We start from the raw sequence: 14,836 nt of genomic DNA, 5'->3' as shown, positions 1-14,836 counted from the left end.
CAGGAGAATTGCTGGAACCCAGGAGGAGGAGTTGCAATGAGCTGAGATCGCGCCACTGCACTCCAACCTGGACAACAGAGTGAGACTGCATCTCAAAAGAAAACAAAAAAAAAAAGAAATACTGGCCTGGCATGGTGGATCACACCTATAATCCCAGCACTTTGGGAGACAGAGGGAGGTGGGCGGATCACTTGAGGTCAGGAGTTTGAGACCAACCTAGACAATATGATGAAACCCTGTCTCTACTGAAAATACAAAATTTAGCCGGTGTGGTGGCACGTGCCCGTAATCCCAGCTACTCGGGAAGCTGAGGTAGAAGAATCACTTGAACCCGGGAGGTGGAGGTTGCAGTGAGCAGAGATCACACCACTATACTCTAGCCTGGGTGACAGAGTGGACTCTGTCTGAAAAAAAAAAAAAGAAAAAAGAAATGCTGTTTATAGAATTAAAATGGAGAAAACCTATATATTTTGCTTAGAAAGATTATACTATATTTGTTAATGTTTATTTGAATTGTTAAGTGTGAAGTAACTGTTTCTGATTCAGCAGGTCTGGATGAGGTCTGAGAATCTGCATTTCTGAGAAGTTCCCAGGTGGTACTGATGCTGCTGATCCAAGGACCACATTTTAAGAACCACTGCTTTAGACTAGGGGTTAGCAAGCATTTTCTAAGTAGGGCCAGATAGTAAGTGTTAGGCTTTGTGGGCAATACAGTCTCTGTCCCAACTACTCAACTCTGCTGTAGTAATATAAAACAGAAGAGGCCAGAGGATACATAAGCAAATGAGTGTAGCTGTGTTCCAATAAAACTTTATGGATGGATAATAACATTTGATTTTTATTTATTTTTATTATTATTTTTAATGAGACAGAGTCTCATTCTGTCACCCAGGCTGGAGTGCAGTGGCATGATCTTATTGGCTCACTGCAACCTTTGCTTCCTGAGTTCAAGCAATCTTCCCACCTCAGCCTCCTGAATAGCTGGGACTACAGGTGTGCACCACCACTCCTGGCTAATTTTTTTTTTTTTTTTTAGTAGAGACGGGGTTTCACCTTGTCCAGGCTGGTCTCAGAGTCCCGACCTCAAGCGATTCGCCCACCTTGGCCTCCCAAGTGTTGGGATTACAGGCATGACACACTGTGCCCGGCTGAAATTTGAATTTTATATTTCATGAAATATTCTTTTGATTTTTAAAATATAAAAACAATTCTTAGCTTAAGAGCCATATCAAAAAAAAAAAAAAAAAAAAAGAAAGCCTATCCCTGCTCTAGAATACAATTGTAAAGGGAAGTGGGTGGCTAGAATAACGAGGCTATTCTTGAAACCACGTTGGCTTGCACTGGGGATTTTGAAACCAAACCAGAGAAAAGTGGTTGGTATTAATTTACTGGAGAGGTATTCATTAACTGTCTTCAGGTATCATCAAGACTGTCATGCAGTTCATTCTCTGTCATTCTAGAGAGCGAATCCTAAGAAAGTTATACTTTTATAGAATAGAGAGAGAGTATTTGAAACAATTAGTGCTTCTTCAAAATGAAATGCATAAAGGGCATACGCAAGTAATTCTTAAAAGACAAAACACATGAAAATATATTTAGTGTTTACTCACATACTGAGTGCAAATTGGTATAATCTCTTTAGAAGACAATGACAATGTATTAAGTCTTGAAAATATGTATGCCTTTTGTCCTAGCGATTTCCATTTGTAAGAATTTATCTCCCCTGAGATAACCAGGGATATGCATGAAGATGTACGTACAAGGGTGTTCACTATAATGTTTCTTAAAAATAGCAAAAATGAAAGCATACCAAATGATCAGTGATAGGGGAATAGATAAACCATATTGAATAGAATATTATATCACCATTAATTATTTTATAGAGGAATATTTAATAAAGTAGTAACTATTCATGATACATTCAATGAAAAAAAATTGGGTGAGATTCCATTTTTGTTAAAGAAAAAAAGTAAGGCCAGGTGCAGTGGCCCCTACCTGTAATCCCAGCACTTTGGGAGGCCGAGGCGGGTGGATCACTTGAGGTCAGGTGTTTGAGACCAGCCTACTAAAAATACAAAAATTAGCTGGGTGTGGTAGTGTGCACCTGTAATCCCAGCTATTAGGGAGGCTGAGGCAGGAGAATCATCTGGAACCACGAGGTGGAGGTTGCAGTGAGCCAAGATTGTGCCACTGCACTCCAGCCTGGGCAACAGAGGGAGACCTTGTCTCAAAAAAGAAAAGAAAAGGAAAGAAAGTAAATGTGTGCATTAAAAAATGACTGGAAAGACTTCTGACATTTGCATATAACAGAGTAAGACCTATTCAATGACTTCCTTATAGTAAACAACTATAAAATTGGAATGTAATACAAAAAGCAACTTCTCAAAGCTCTGAAGAGTGAGAAGATTCTGCTGAGGAGTACAAACAGGGAAGAAGGGAGGACACGAGCTAAATGAAGTAAATTTTCTTGGCCTACTGCAATTAGCATAATGTGTGAATAAGAAGAAATACTAGTGACCAGGGTAACTATGGCTGCTGAAGAGAGTGGGGGACTCCTGAAAGGAGATGTTTAAATTTTATCTAACCACATTCTGACTGATCTCTGAACCACACATGCACAAAATAGATTCAAAGCAGCTCAGAGAGTAAAGATGCAAATTAAGATGAACTGTCACCGAAGAAACAAAGTTTCCATTCAAGTCCAACATAGATAATTCCTGCTAAAGCAAAACGTCTGTCATAAAAAATAACTTTAACAAATGAGCATTAGTAATGTCTAGAACAAATCCAAAATTACCATACAAAATAAAAGAAAATGGAGCACATCATTATTATTATTTTTTGGAGACAGAGTCTTGCTCTATCGCCCAGACTGGAGTGCAATGGCATGATCTCAGCTCACTGCAACCCCCACCTCCCACGTTCTAACGGTTCTCCTGCCTCAGCCTTCCAAGTAGCTAAGATTTCAGGTGCCTGATGCCACGCCCAGCTAATTTTTATGATTTTAGTACAGATGGGATTTCACCATGTTGCCCAGGCCGATCTCGAACTCCTGAGCTCAGGCAATCCACCCGCCTTGGCCTCCCAAAGTGCTAGGATTATAGGCGTTAACCACCATGCCCAGCCAAAAGGGAATACATTCTTAAGAGAAAAGAAAACAACTGAAATAGACCCTGAGATGAACAAGGTACTGGAATTAACAGATCAGGTTTTTATTTTTTGGTTTTTAAAATTATTTTATTTTATTTTTGTGAGACAGGATCTCACTCTGTCACCCAGACTGGGGTGCAGTGGCATAATCATGGCTCACTGAAGCCTCAACTTCCCACCTCAGCCTCCAGAGTATCTGGGACTACATGGTCGCACTACCATGCCCAACTAAGTTTTTGTATTTTTAGTAGAGATGGGGTTTTGCCATATTGCCCGGGCTGACAGACAAGGAGTTTTAAACAGATAATATAACTGTACTCAACATAGTAAAGTGAAATATGCTAAACAATGGGAATAAAAAAGAAATCTCAGCAGAGAAATACACATATTAAAGAGTTAACTGAAAAACCTATGTTCTGTGCTCCCAGAGGTGAAAAAAAAGAAAACTCTAGAACTGAAAAATAAAATCTCTGAGGCAAAAATTCACTGGATGGACTTAGCTAAGTGGAGATGACAAAGGAACGAGCAAATGAATTTGAAAATAAATCAGTAGAAATTATCCAAGATGAAGAACACAGAAAAAAAAATTAAAGAACAGAGCTTCTGGAACCTTTAGGTAGTATCAAATGGTGTAACATAACTGGGATCCCATAAAGTGAGAGGAAAGAGCATATGTTGGAAAAAAAGGTTGAAGAAACAGTGGCTGAAAATTTCTCAAATTTGACGAAAGTTAGAAATTTACAGATAAAAGATGTTCAATAAACACAAACCAGAATAAACATTAAGAAATTCATGCCAAGACAGATCTCGTAGTCAGACTGTGGAAAGCCAGAGATAAATAGTAAATCTTGAAAGCAGCAAGATAAAAACAATATTTATTTTATATATTGGAGAACAGCGTTTGACCTCTCACCAGAAACTATGGAGCACAAAATAGACTGGCACAACATATTTAAAGTGCTTTGTATGTGGGGGCTTGGAGGTAGAGGTGAGGGTGGGGAAGTTGCTTAACCCAGAATTCTATAACCAATGAAAATTTTCTTTAAGACTGAAGATGAAATACAATTTTCAGATGAAAGAAAACAAAAAATTTGTCCAAAGACCTGCACTAAAAGAAAAAAGCTTTTCAGACTGAAAGGAAATAATGCAAATGGAGATTTAGATCCTTATAAAACAATGGAGGGTGTCAAATGGTGGATTTTTGGATCAATGCAAAAGGCTTTTAAATTTTTTTCCTAATTTCTTTTTAATACATACAACTTTATACTAAGAATAACAACTGTATCTTGTAGGGTTTATAATATACATAGCTATAATAAACATGATAGCATAATGATTAGAGATGGGATATGGGCCTACAGTTGCAAGGTTGTATTATAGTACATAATATATAATATATATTATATATATATATGTATTTTTTTGAGACAGAGTCTCACTCTGTCATCTAGGCTGGAGTACACTGGCGTGATCTCAGCTCACTGCAACCTTTGTCTCCTGGGATCAGATGATTCTCATGCCTCAGCTTCCTGAGTAACTGGGATTACAGGTGCACACCACCATGTCCATCTAATTTTTGTATTTTTAGTAGAGACTAGGTTTTGCCATGTTGGCCAGGCTGGTCTCGAACTCCTGACCTCAAGTGATATGCCTGCCTTGGCCTCCCAAAGTGATGGAATTACAAATATGAGCCACTGTGCCCAGCCTCACATAATGCAAAATTGAGAACAGGCAGGAAAGGAGGAACAGAAACGAAAAACAGAAGAGACAAATAGAAAACAATAAAATGGTGGGCTCAAACAACCATACCCGTAATTGTATTAAATGTTACGGGACTAAACACTTTAATTGAAAGGTTAAGATTGTTGGGATGGATGAACACACATATACATAATTGTATGCTGTTTATGAGAGACTTACTTTTCATATAAAGACACAGCTCAAAATAAATGGGAAAGGAGATATACTATGCAAACAGTAGCACTAGAAGGTTGTACTGACTATACTAATGTCTACTAAAATGTATTTCAAAACAAAAAGTATCCCCAGAGAAAAAAATGTGTATTTCAATTTCATAATGTCAAAAGAGTGAATTTAGCAACAAGACATTACAATAATAGATTTGTATGCACCTAATAACAGACCTTCACCATATGCAAAGAAAAATGGACAAAATTGGAGAGTGAAGCAGTTTCAGAGTTGAATATTTTTACATTTTCTATTTAGAAATTGATAGAACAACGAGACAAGTAATTAACAGGAACCTAGAAGACCTGAATCACACTATCAACCACCTTGATTCAACTTACATTTTCAAAACTCTACACCCAACAATGTGTGTGCACATTCTTTTTTTTAAAGTGCACATCATATGTTTACCATGATAGTCCATAAGATCGGCCTTAAAGAAGTTGTAATACATTTGAAATGACTGAAAAAAGTTAATCTACATGAGGATAGACAAATAGGTCAATAAAACAGAAGAGAGTCCAAAAATTGATGCACATATATATGACCCATCGACTTGGTAGAAGTTCCAAGTGAGGAACAAATAGTTTTTTTTTTAGACAGAGTCTCTCTCTGTTGCCCAGGCTGGCGTGCAGTGGCATGATCTCAGCTCACCGCAACCTCTACCTCCTGGGTTCAAGTGATTCTCCTGCCTCAGCCTTCTGAGTAGCTGGGATTACAGGCGCCCACTACCATGCCCAGCTAATTTTTGTATTTTTAGTAGAGATGGGGTTTTGCCATGTTGGCCAGGCTGGTCTTGAACTCCTGACCTCAGGTTACCCTCCCACCTTGGCCTCCCAAAGTGCTGGGATTACAGGTGTGAGTCACCGCCCCCGGGAGGAATAGCCTTTTTAACAAATGGTGCTGGGGCAATTGGATAACCATATGCAAAAAAAGAAAAAAAAAAAGCTTCAACCCTTACCTCACCATATACAAAACTTCATGAATTACATGGATCACAGACTTTAATATAAAAGCCTGAATCATAATACTTCTAGAAGAAAACATGGATGAAAAATGTAGTGACCTTGGGCTTGGCAAAGATTTTTAAATACAAAAGCATAAGCTATAAATGAAAAGAACATCAATCAACTAGACTGGATCAAAATTAAAAACTTTTGCTTTTCAAAAGATACTATTAAGAGAATTAAAAGGCAAGCCTTAGCCTGTTGGAAGATACTTTCAAAATATTTATCTGACAAATGACTTGTATCTAGTTGTATATGGTTGTGGGGTGGGATCTGGGGAGCAGAGTGGGAGGTATGAGAGGGAGGAGTGACAAAAGGTCATAAGGAAACTTTTTTGGGTGATGGATATTTTCATTATATTTTACTTTTTTTTAAAAAAAAAATGTAGGCTACCTTGGTAGTTTATGAAGGAAATCAATAGTATTAAAAATTGGATGTAAAGAATGGATACCATCAGATACCCATGGATGAAGAGAATGGGAAGACGCTCGTTAAGATCAATTGAACAGGATGCCTCAGGGCATTACCAGGGCCTCAATCCCTTCCAGTGGCTAAAAATGCAAAGAAAAAGATGGAAGGAAGGAAGGAAGGAAGGGAGGGAGGGAGGGAGGGAGGGAGGGAGGGAGGGAGGGAAGGAAGGAAGGAAGGAAGGAAGGAAGGAAGGAAGGAAGGAAGGAAGGAAGGAAGGAAGGAAGGAAGGAATTATAATACTTAAATTATACTTACAAATTATTTTTCCTGAAATAAGAGATTTGAAACTATTTTGAAAGATCATGTAGTAACCGGAAAAACTGAACCAAAATGATGGACTCCAAGATATATCTTAATAAAATTATTTTAAACTTTTAAAATTCAGGGGATATTGCAGACATATGCCAAAGATTATCCCTCCATATGCCAAGCTTTTCATTAACTTGACTAAAGGTTACAAGTATAGTACTAGGATCCTCTCCTGAGTGGACACAGACCCAGCTGCCTTTTAACCAAGAGAAGTTGGTTCTGTCTGTGAGGAGGCACTGAAAATATTACTGGGCTGATCAGTGCCCCTCAGCTGGCTTTCTAGATGACAAAAATTCTTTTTAATTCACATAGTCTACCAGTCTGTGGGACTTGAAAACAGCCAAGGGAACTCTAGGGAGATAAAAAATGATCTTGTCTTGACACAGCTTATCAAAGAGCAAAACTCTGGGCTCTATTTATAAAGTATAGTACTCCATCAATTTAGTTATCATAAGTAAAGTTAAGGAACGTGTCTATGAAGTACCATTTCAAGTGAAGACCAGCTATAACTTCGCATATATATTCATCACTGAGTATAGATTTTAAAAATAGGATGCCAGACGGCATCTTTTCCTGAATTTATTAACAATGGTGTTGCAAGTGCTCTTTTGTGAGCCCAGCGCTACATCACCAAGGACATACCTAGCAAGGAAGTGAAGGTAATATTTTTCTGTTTAATGTTTCATAATTTTGGCCTTTTAAAATGTCTGACTTGAAGAAAATAAATCAGTCATATTCAAGATTAATCTATACAACATGTTTTACAGTATTTTTAAGTTTGTATTTTCAAATTTAATTAATTGACAAATAAAAATTGTATATTGTATGTATCTACAGTGTACAACATGATGTGCATGTATATATATATATGTGCATATATATATATACACACACACACACACATTGTAGAATGGCTATGCAAGTTAATTAATGTGTGAATTACCTCACATATTTACCTTTTGTTTTGGTGAAACACTTAAAATCTACTCTCTCAGCAATTTTCAAGTATACAATATGTCATTATTAACTATATTCACCACGATGTTGAATAGATCTCTTGAACTTATTCCTCCTGCCTAACTGAAATTTTGTGCTCTTTGACCAACATCTCCCCAATTCCCCCCACTCTCCAGCCTCTAGTAACCACCATTTTACTGTTCAACTTTTCTAGATTCCACATTATATGTTCATTATCTTGATTGTGGCATGGTTTCCAGAACAAAGGTCAAACTTACCAGATTGCACATCTTAAATACATGTAGTTTATTTATTTAGTTATTTACTTATTTATTTATTTAAGACAGGGTCTCACTCTCTTGCCCAAGCTGGGGTGCAGTGGTGTGTTCACGGCTCTCACTGCAGCCTCCATCTTCTGGGCTCAAGTGATCCTCCCACCTCAGCCTCCCAAGTAGCTGGGACTACAGGTGCGCACCACTACACCTGGCTGATTTTTTGCATTTTTTAGTAGAGATGAGGTCTCCCTATGTTGCCCAGGCTGGACTGGGCCTCCTAGCCTCAAGTGATCCTCCCACCTCAACCTCCCAAAGTGCTGGGATTACAGGTTGTGGCTTACCAGGCCTGGCCCAAATATGTGTAGCTTAAAAAAAAAATGTCAATTATATCTTAAAGCTGTTTTTAAAACGTCAAGTTTTTTGTTTATTTTATTTTATTATTTTATTTTATTTTATTTTTTGTTTGTTTGTTTTGTTTTTGAGGCGGAATCTTGCTCTGTCACCCAGGCTGGAGTGCAGTGGTGCGATCTCAGCTCACTGCAAGCTCCGTCTCCCCAGTTCACGCCATTCTCCTGTCTCAGTAACTGGGACTACAGGTGCCTGCCACCATGTCCAGCTAATCTTTTGTATTTTTTTTTTTCAGTAGAGATGGGGTTTCACCGTGTTAGCCAGGATGACCTCGATCTCCTGATCTTGTGATCCGCTCACCTTGGCCTCCCAAAGTGCTGGGATTACAGGCGTGAGCCACGTGCCTGGCCTAAAAAGTCAAGTTTTTAATAGGGCACACCCTTGACTATAAACTACTTCTTCCTTCCTCTTTGCCCATCCCTCAGTCCTGCTGCACCCAGTGGTCTAGCTACCTCTTTACAAGATTACCCGAAGTCCACTTGTTATCAAGTTTATGGAATTTAGTTCAGATAATTTGTTGTAAGATATACAAGAAAATTCTAATTCTAATTTTATTAGCCAAAATGAGGTGTGCTCTAACTACTGTTGGCATTACCAGTGATGGGAACTTCCTTACCTCTCAAGGCAGCCCATTCCATCTTGAGATCACTTTGTCTTTTAGAAAGCTATTTTTTTGTTTTAGTTCATTGGTTTTGGTTCCACCCTGTGTCTATACAGAACATGCTTAGCCACACACCATAATGACAGACAGCGTTTCGAATATTAAAAGCCTGTCGTGTGCCTCCATTTTTCTCAGGTTAGCCATTTCTAGTTTTTCAGGCTCAGAAACATGAGGTCTGGTTCCTTTATGATCACTCTTATCTAACTGCACTCTAGGTTGTCCTTGTTAATTTGAAAATAAAGTCCCCAAAAGAATATGTACTGCTCTTGGAAAGCTTATGCTTAGACCAATATAGCCATTTTGGTGGCTAAATACTTCTCCTAATCTATTAACCAATTAGATTTGGATTTGGATTTGTATGCCACCTTTGCCAGTTACCAGCTGTTTCACCTTTAGCAAGTTAAATATTATCCGAGCCTCACTTTCCTCTTGGTAAAATGAAGATAACAATACCTTCCCCATAGGGATGTTCTGATAATTAAATGAGATAATGCACAACCTCTGGAACATATGAGGTGCTCCACAAATGTTACTTCTCCACTTATCTGTAGTTATTTTCCCCCTCACACCCCATAGTTTTTTCAATGCATAATTGTACATTCTCCTCTGGGGATGGAAGTGGTATAAATGTGCATACATTGGCAAGTGTGATAAATATAGTTGCATCATGGAATGTCTGCTTTTATTTCTATGTTCATTGAAAACAGTGTTTTTATGATTTATGTTGTATCTATTGCAGGGTGGAAATAGTTTCAAAGCAGCATGACGCCACCGCTCGACTGAAGGCCAAGGAGCTGCCTTTGGGTAATAGATGGCACCTCCTCTTCATAAAGTCCATTTCTTTAGATGCCTCCTGTCGCGGATGAACCTTTGCACATGTCATTAAGTGCTTATGTTGGCAATTGCTCCATCTCAGAAAAAAAGGTTTCTCTTTACAGTGGAGTGTGAGCACACAGAGCACTCAAGGTCTAACCAGGTTAATAGGTAGGAACAGCTATAAATCAGAGTCCCCAGCACTGTCTGCACTATTTTAACTGAGATGATAGGAAAATAGCTAACAAGTGTAACCCCCCATGGCAACTGCTGTACTGTATCTCTTCACATACACTTTACACTTGTATAATAGCACATTTCAACTTTCAAAAGTGGCCTCACATCTATCATCTCATTTAACTCTAACAAGGACCCCACCCACCTCCCAGATCTTTTAATATCATAACAAGAAAGAGCTAAGTCAACAAAGGAAGGTACCATGCTGGGTACTTTATACATATGACTTCCAGCACTGACAAGAATCCATGCTAGTAGATATTATTGTCTCCTTGTAATAGGGACCAGCTGGGATTGAACTGAAGTCTGTCTAGCTCTAAAACCCTTGTACTTTCAACGGGGTCATCATACACTTACCCTACACTCTAATTCATTATTAAAAGTCAGTCTTTCCTATGGATAATGGTTACTTTGAGAGGTGGGGGTAGTGACCAGAAAGGGATGTAAAGGGGGTTGCTGGTAATGTTGTTTCTCCATTCGGATATTACTTAGATGAGCATGTACCCTTTGGGAAAACTCACTGAGTTGTACACTTAGGATTTGTGCACTTTATGTATGTTTGTAAGACATATTTCAATAGGAAACATTTTAAAGCTAGTTTTTCTTTGAAGGTGTAAGCTTTTTACTTACCTGTCTCCAGAATCTAACTCTTTATATGCCTGTATGTTGCAGTGGAAAAAGTGAGCTCATGATCATTTTGCTTATGTACAATGGATAAATGAGATCCAAATACACAGAGTCAAGGGAAGGAGTTGCTTCTTCTAAGAGTGATGCTTAATCTTTTGAGTCATGCATGAATTGAAGATTTGATTAAAGTTACAATAAAAAGAGAAATAAAACAGGTACATTCTGTATCAGGAATGGTGCCAAATTCTTTACATATATTAGCTCCTTTCAGCTGTATCATAACACTGAGAGGTGGGTGCTATTATTTCCCTGTTACCCCTCTACCACACACACACACACACACACACACACACACATACACGCTCACACACACAGAGTTTTCCCTGTTATTTCAGGGAGCTCATGAATGTCCTAAGGTACATCATCCAGAGACACAGCTTAAGAACCCCTATCAGGTTGAAAAAAAAATGACAGAGGAAAAAATTTTTTAAAGCAATGGATTATGGAAAAGGACTCCGACTGTTAATTCAATTAAGTTATAGTTTGTCATTTTACATTCCTTTGTTTCCCCTATAAAGCTTGACTTCTTGTCATTTTTCTTTTCTTTTTTATGAGACCGAGTCTTGCTCTGTCTCTCAGGCTGGAGTGCAATGGCACAATCTTGGCTCACCGCAGCCTTGACCTCCGAGCTCAAGCAATCCTTCTGCCTCAGCCTCCCGAGTAGCTGGGACTAAAGTCATGTGCCACCACACCTGGGTAGTTTTTTGTTTTGTTTTGTTTTGTTTTACCTGGCTAGTTTTTAAATTTTTGTTTGTTTGTTTTGTTTTGTAGAGATGAGGTCTCACTATATTGCTCAGGCTGTTCTTGAACTTCTGGGCTCAAGCAATCCTCTCATCTCAGCCTCCCAAAGTGTGGGATTATAGGCATGAGCCACAGCCCATGGCCTGCTTTTATATACATTTTACTTTATAATATTTAATATACTCAAACATATATGAAACAGTTATGCATTATAAAACATAATAAAATGCATAAAGTCCTGTGATCCTATAACCCAATGTAAGAATTAAAATATTGCCAATACTCTTAATACTATATTTGTATTCTATCCTTATCCACTTCCCTCCCTTCCTTCTAGAAGCATCTACTGCCCTGAATTTGTGTTTATCACCTTTACTTTTTTATCTTTGTATTTCAATCCTATAAAAGCACTTCTTTGCTTTTTAAAGAATAGTGTTAACACATATGTATGAATACTTAAATATCATTTTGTTTTGCTTGCTTTTGAGCTATTGTTTAACACATCAATAATTTAAAGTTGTGGGCCAGGCGTGGTGACTCACGCCTGTAATCCCAGTACTGTGGGAGGCTGAGGTGGGTGGATCACCTGTGGTCAGGAGTTCGAGACCAGCCTGGCCAACATGGTGAAACCCTGTCTCTACTAACAATACAAAAATTAGCCGAGCATGGTGGTGTGTGCCTGTAGTCCCAGCTTCTCAGGAGACTGAGGCAGGAGAATTGCTTGAACTTGTGAGGTGGAGGTTGCAGTGAGCCAAGATCTTGCCACTACACTCCAACCTGGGCAACAGAGTGAGACTCCATCTCAAAACAATAATAATAATAATAATAATAATAAAGTTTGTTGTATCTTCTACCATGGTTATAATTTTTAAACATATTATCAGTTTTACAAAATCCGATTGTCATATCTTTCTGGTGAATTCAGGTTTTCATCATTGTGTAGTGACCCTCTTCATATCATACTAATTTTTTGTCTCAAAGTTGATGGACTCTCATGTTCGTATAGCTAACTCAACTGTTTGCAGATGTTGTTTTGCCATGTATTGTTTTCTATAACTTTCTTTGAAACTTTTTTTTCATTCTTATATTTTAGGGGTATTGCTTATGAATATCATATAGATTTGTTTATTTTTGTTTTATTCTGTCAATCTCGTCTTTTAATGAGTGAGTTCAGTACTACTTTCAGGAATTATGATTACAGAGGCTTCTCAATTTACGGTGGAGTCACGTCCAGATAAACCCATCACTAGTTGGAAATATGGAAAGTTAAAAATGCATTTAATATACTTAATCTATTGCACATCATAGTTTAACCTAGTCTACCTTAAACATGCTCAGAACACTTACATAGCCCCTAGTTAGGAAAAATCATCTAACACAAAGTTTATTTTATAATAAAGTGTTGAATATCTCAAGTAATTTATTGAAAATGGTACTGAAAATGAAAAACAGAATGGTCGTATGGGTACTAGAAGCATGATTTCTACTGAATGTGTATCACTTTCACACTGTCATAAAGTTGAAAAATCCTAAATTTAACTATTGTAAGTCAGGGACTGTCTGTATTATATATTTGGATTTTTCTATATCTCTTCTCACTTTATTTGTCTAACTTCTCAAAGTTTATTTCACCTTCTTTCTCATTATTTTTGAGTTGATAGAAATTTTTAAAAACATCTATAAATGGCAGATTGTCATTTCCAAAAGTGACTGCAGCAGTAGCTCTTAACTCATATGTTTTATACAAAGTGACCTTGCTACTCCTTATTAAGAGAAGAAGATAATTTCTCTTGTTCGTGGAATGTGGCCAGCCTTGTCACCGCTTTGCCTGGTTAAAGATGGCCAAAGTGACTGCCAGTGCTGGGCATAGTTTTGAAACCGCTTGGCAGCTTCTGCTTCCTGCCTCTGAGAATGCTGGCTCTTGGGATGCACCCTCTTGGAACCCAGCTGCAGGATCGTGAGCACCCCAAACCACATGGAAAAACCACATGTGGCCAATACTGTCAACATCAGCTGAGCTCAGAGCTGGCTGCTACAATCAACTGCCAGTCCTGCAAAGGAGCCTTCATGGACATTAGTCCACCTGCCCTCTGACTGCAGCTATGTGAGGTACCCCAAGGGAGAACTACTCAGCTGAGTCCAGTCAGCCTGCAGGACCTTGGGAGATAGGAATAAACTGTTTCCAGCCACTAAAGGTTCAACTTGCTTTTAATCAGCAATCAATAACTGGGATGAATGTGTGTCTTTAGGACCAGACAGTGGATTGAAACTTCCAGGGTTTTGAAGAGATGAAAAATACAAGCCAGAAAGGCCTAGAGAAGACAATGAAAGGGGAGCTGTTGATGCTTCAAGACAGTAAGGTCAATGACCTTGGAGGCTGAAGAGAAGGGACTTTTGTTGTGTAAAGGCGAAGTTTGCTAATGCTCTAACCATGTGAGGTAGTGGTGGTGGGAGGGCATAGAAAGGGCACCTAATGAACTCATGGATCCAGCTGGGGAGAAAATAGAAAGTGCCAAGTCAATTGTCTTCTACTGTATATTATGAAATACAAGAAGAGACAGATGAACTAAGGTTTGTTCAGTTTCTAAGCTGAGTTTAGAGGAAACAGAACCCAGAACAAACTTTCCAGGCAGCAAATGAAAACTTGTGTTTTTAAAACATAGCTTATCCAAGAAATATTACTTACGTATTCTTTTTTTTTTTTTTTTTTTTTGAGATAGAGTCTCGCTCTGTTACCCCGGCTGGAGTGCAGTGGCGTGATCTCGGCTTACTGCAACGTCCACCTCCGGGTTCAAGTGATTCTCATGCCTCAGCCTCCCAAGTGACTAGGATTACAGGCACATACCACCAGGCCCGGCTAATTTTTGTAATTTTAGTAGAAACGGGGTTTTGCCATGTTGGCCCAGGCTGGTCCCAAACTCCTGACCTCAGGTGATCTGCCCACATCAGCCTCCCAAAGTGCTGGGATTACAGGCGTGAGCCACCATGCACAGCCTTATTCTTTTTTTAAAAAAAAAATATTTTCTTGTTAAATTGATGATTAAAATTATAATCTTTGGTATATCACTATCTCTCTGTGTGTAAGCACAATAACTTCTAGTTTTGTTATACTTTTTCAGTTTACAAAGAATTTTTACATACATTATCTCAAT

Source organism: Macaca nemestrina, chromosome 3 (genome assembly GCF_043159975.1).
Source record: "Macaca nemestrina isolate mMacNem1 chromosome 3, mMacNem.hap1, whole genome shotgun sequence".
Taxonomy (NCBI): Eukaryota; Metazoa; Chordata; class Mammalia; order Primates; family Cercopithecidae; genus Macaca; species Macaca nemestrina.
The sequence above is the reverse complement of the archived record's forward strand: the minus strand, read 5'-3'. Positions refer to the sequence as shown.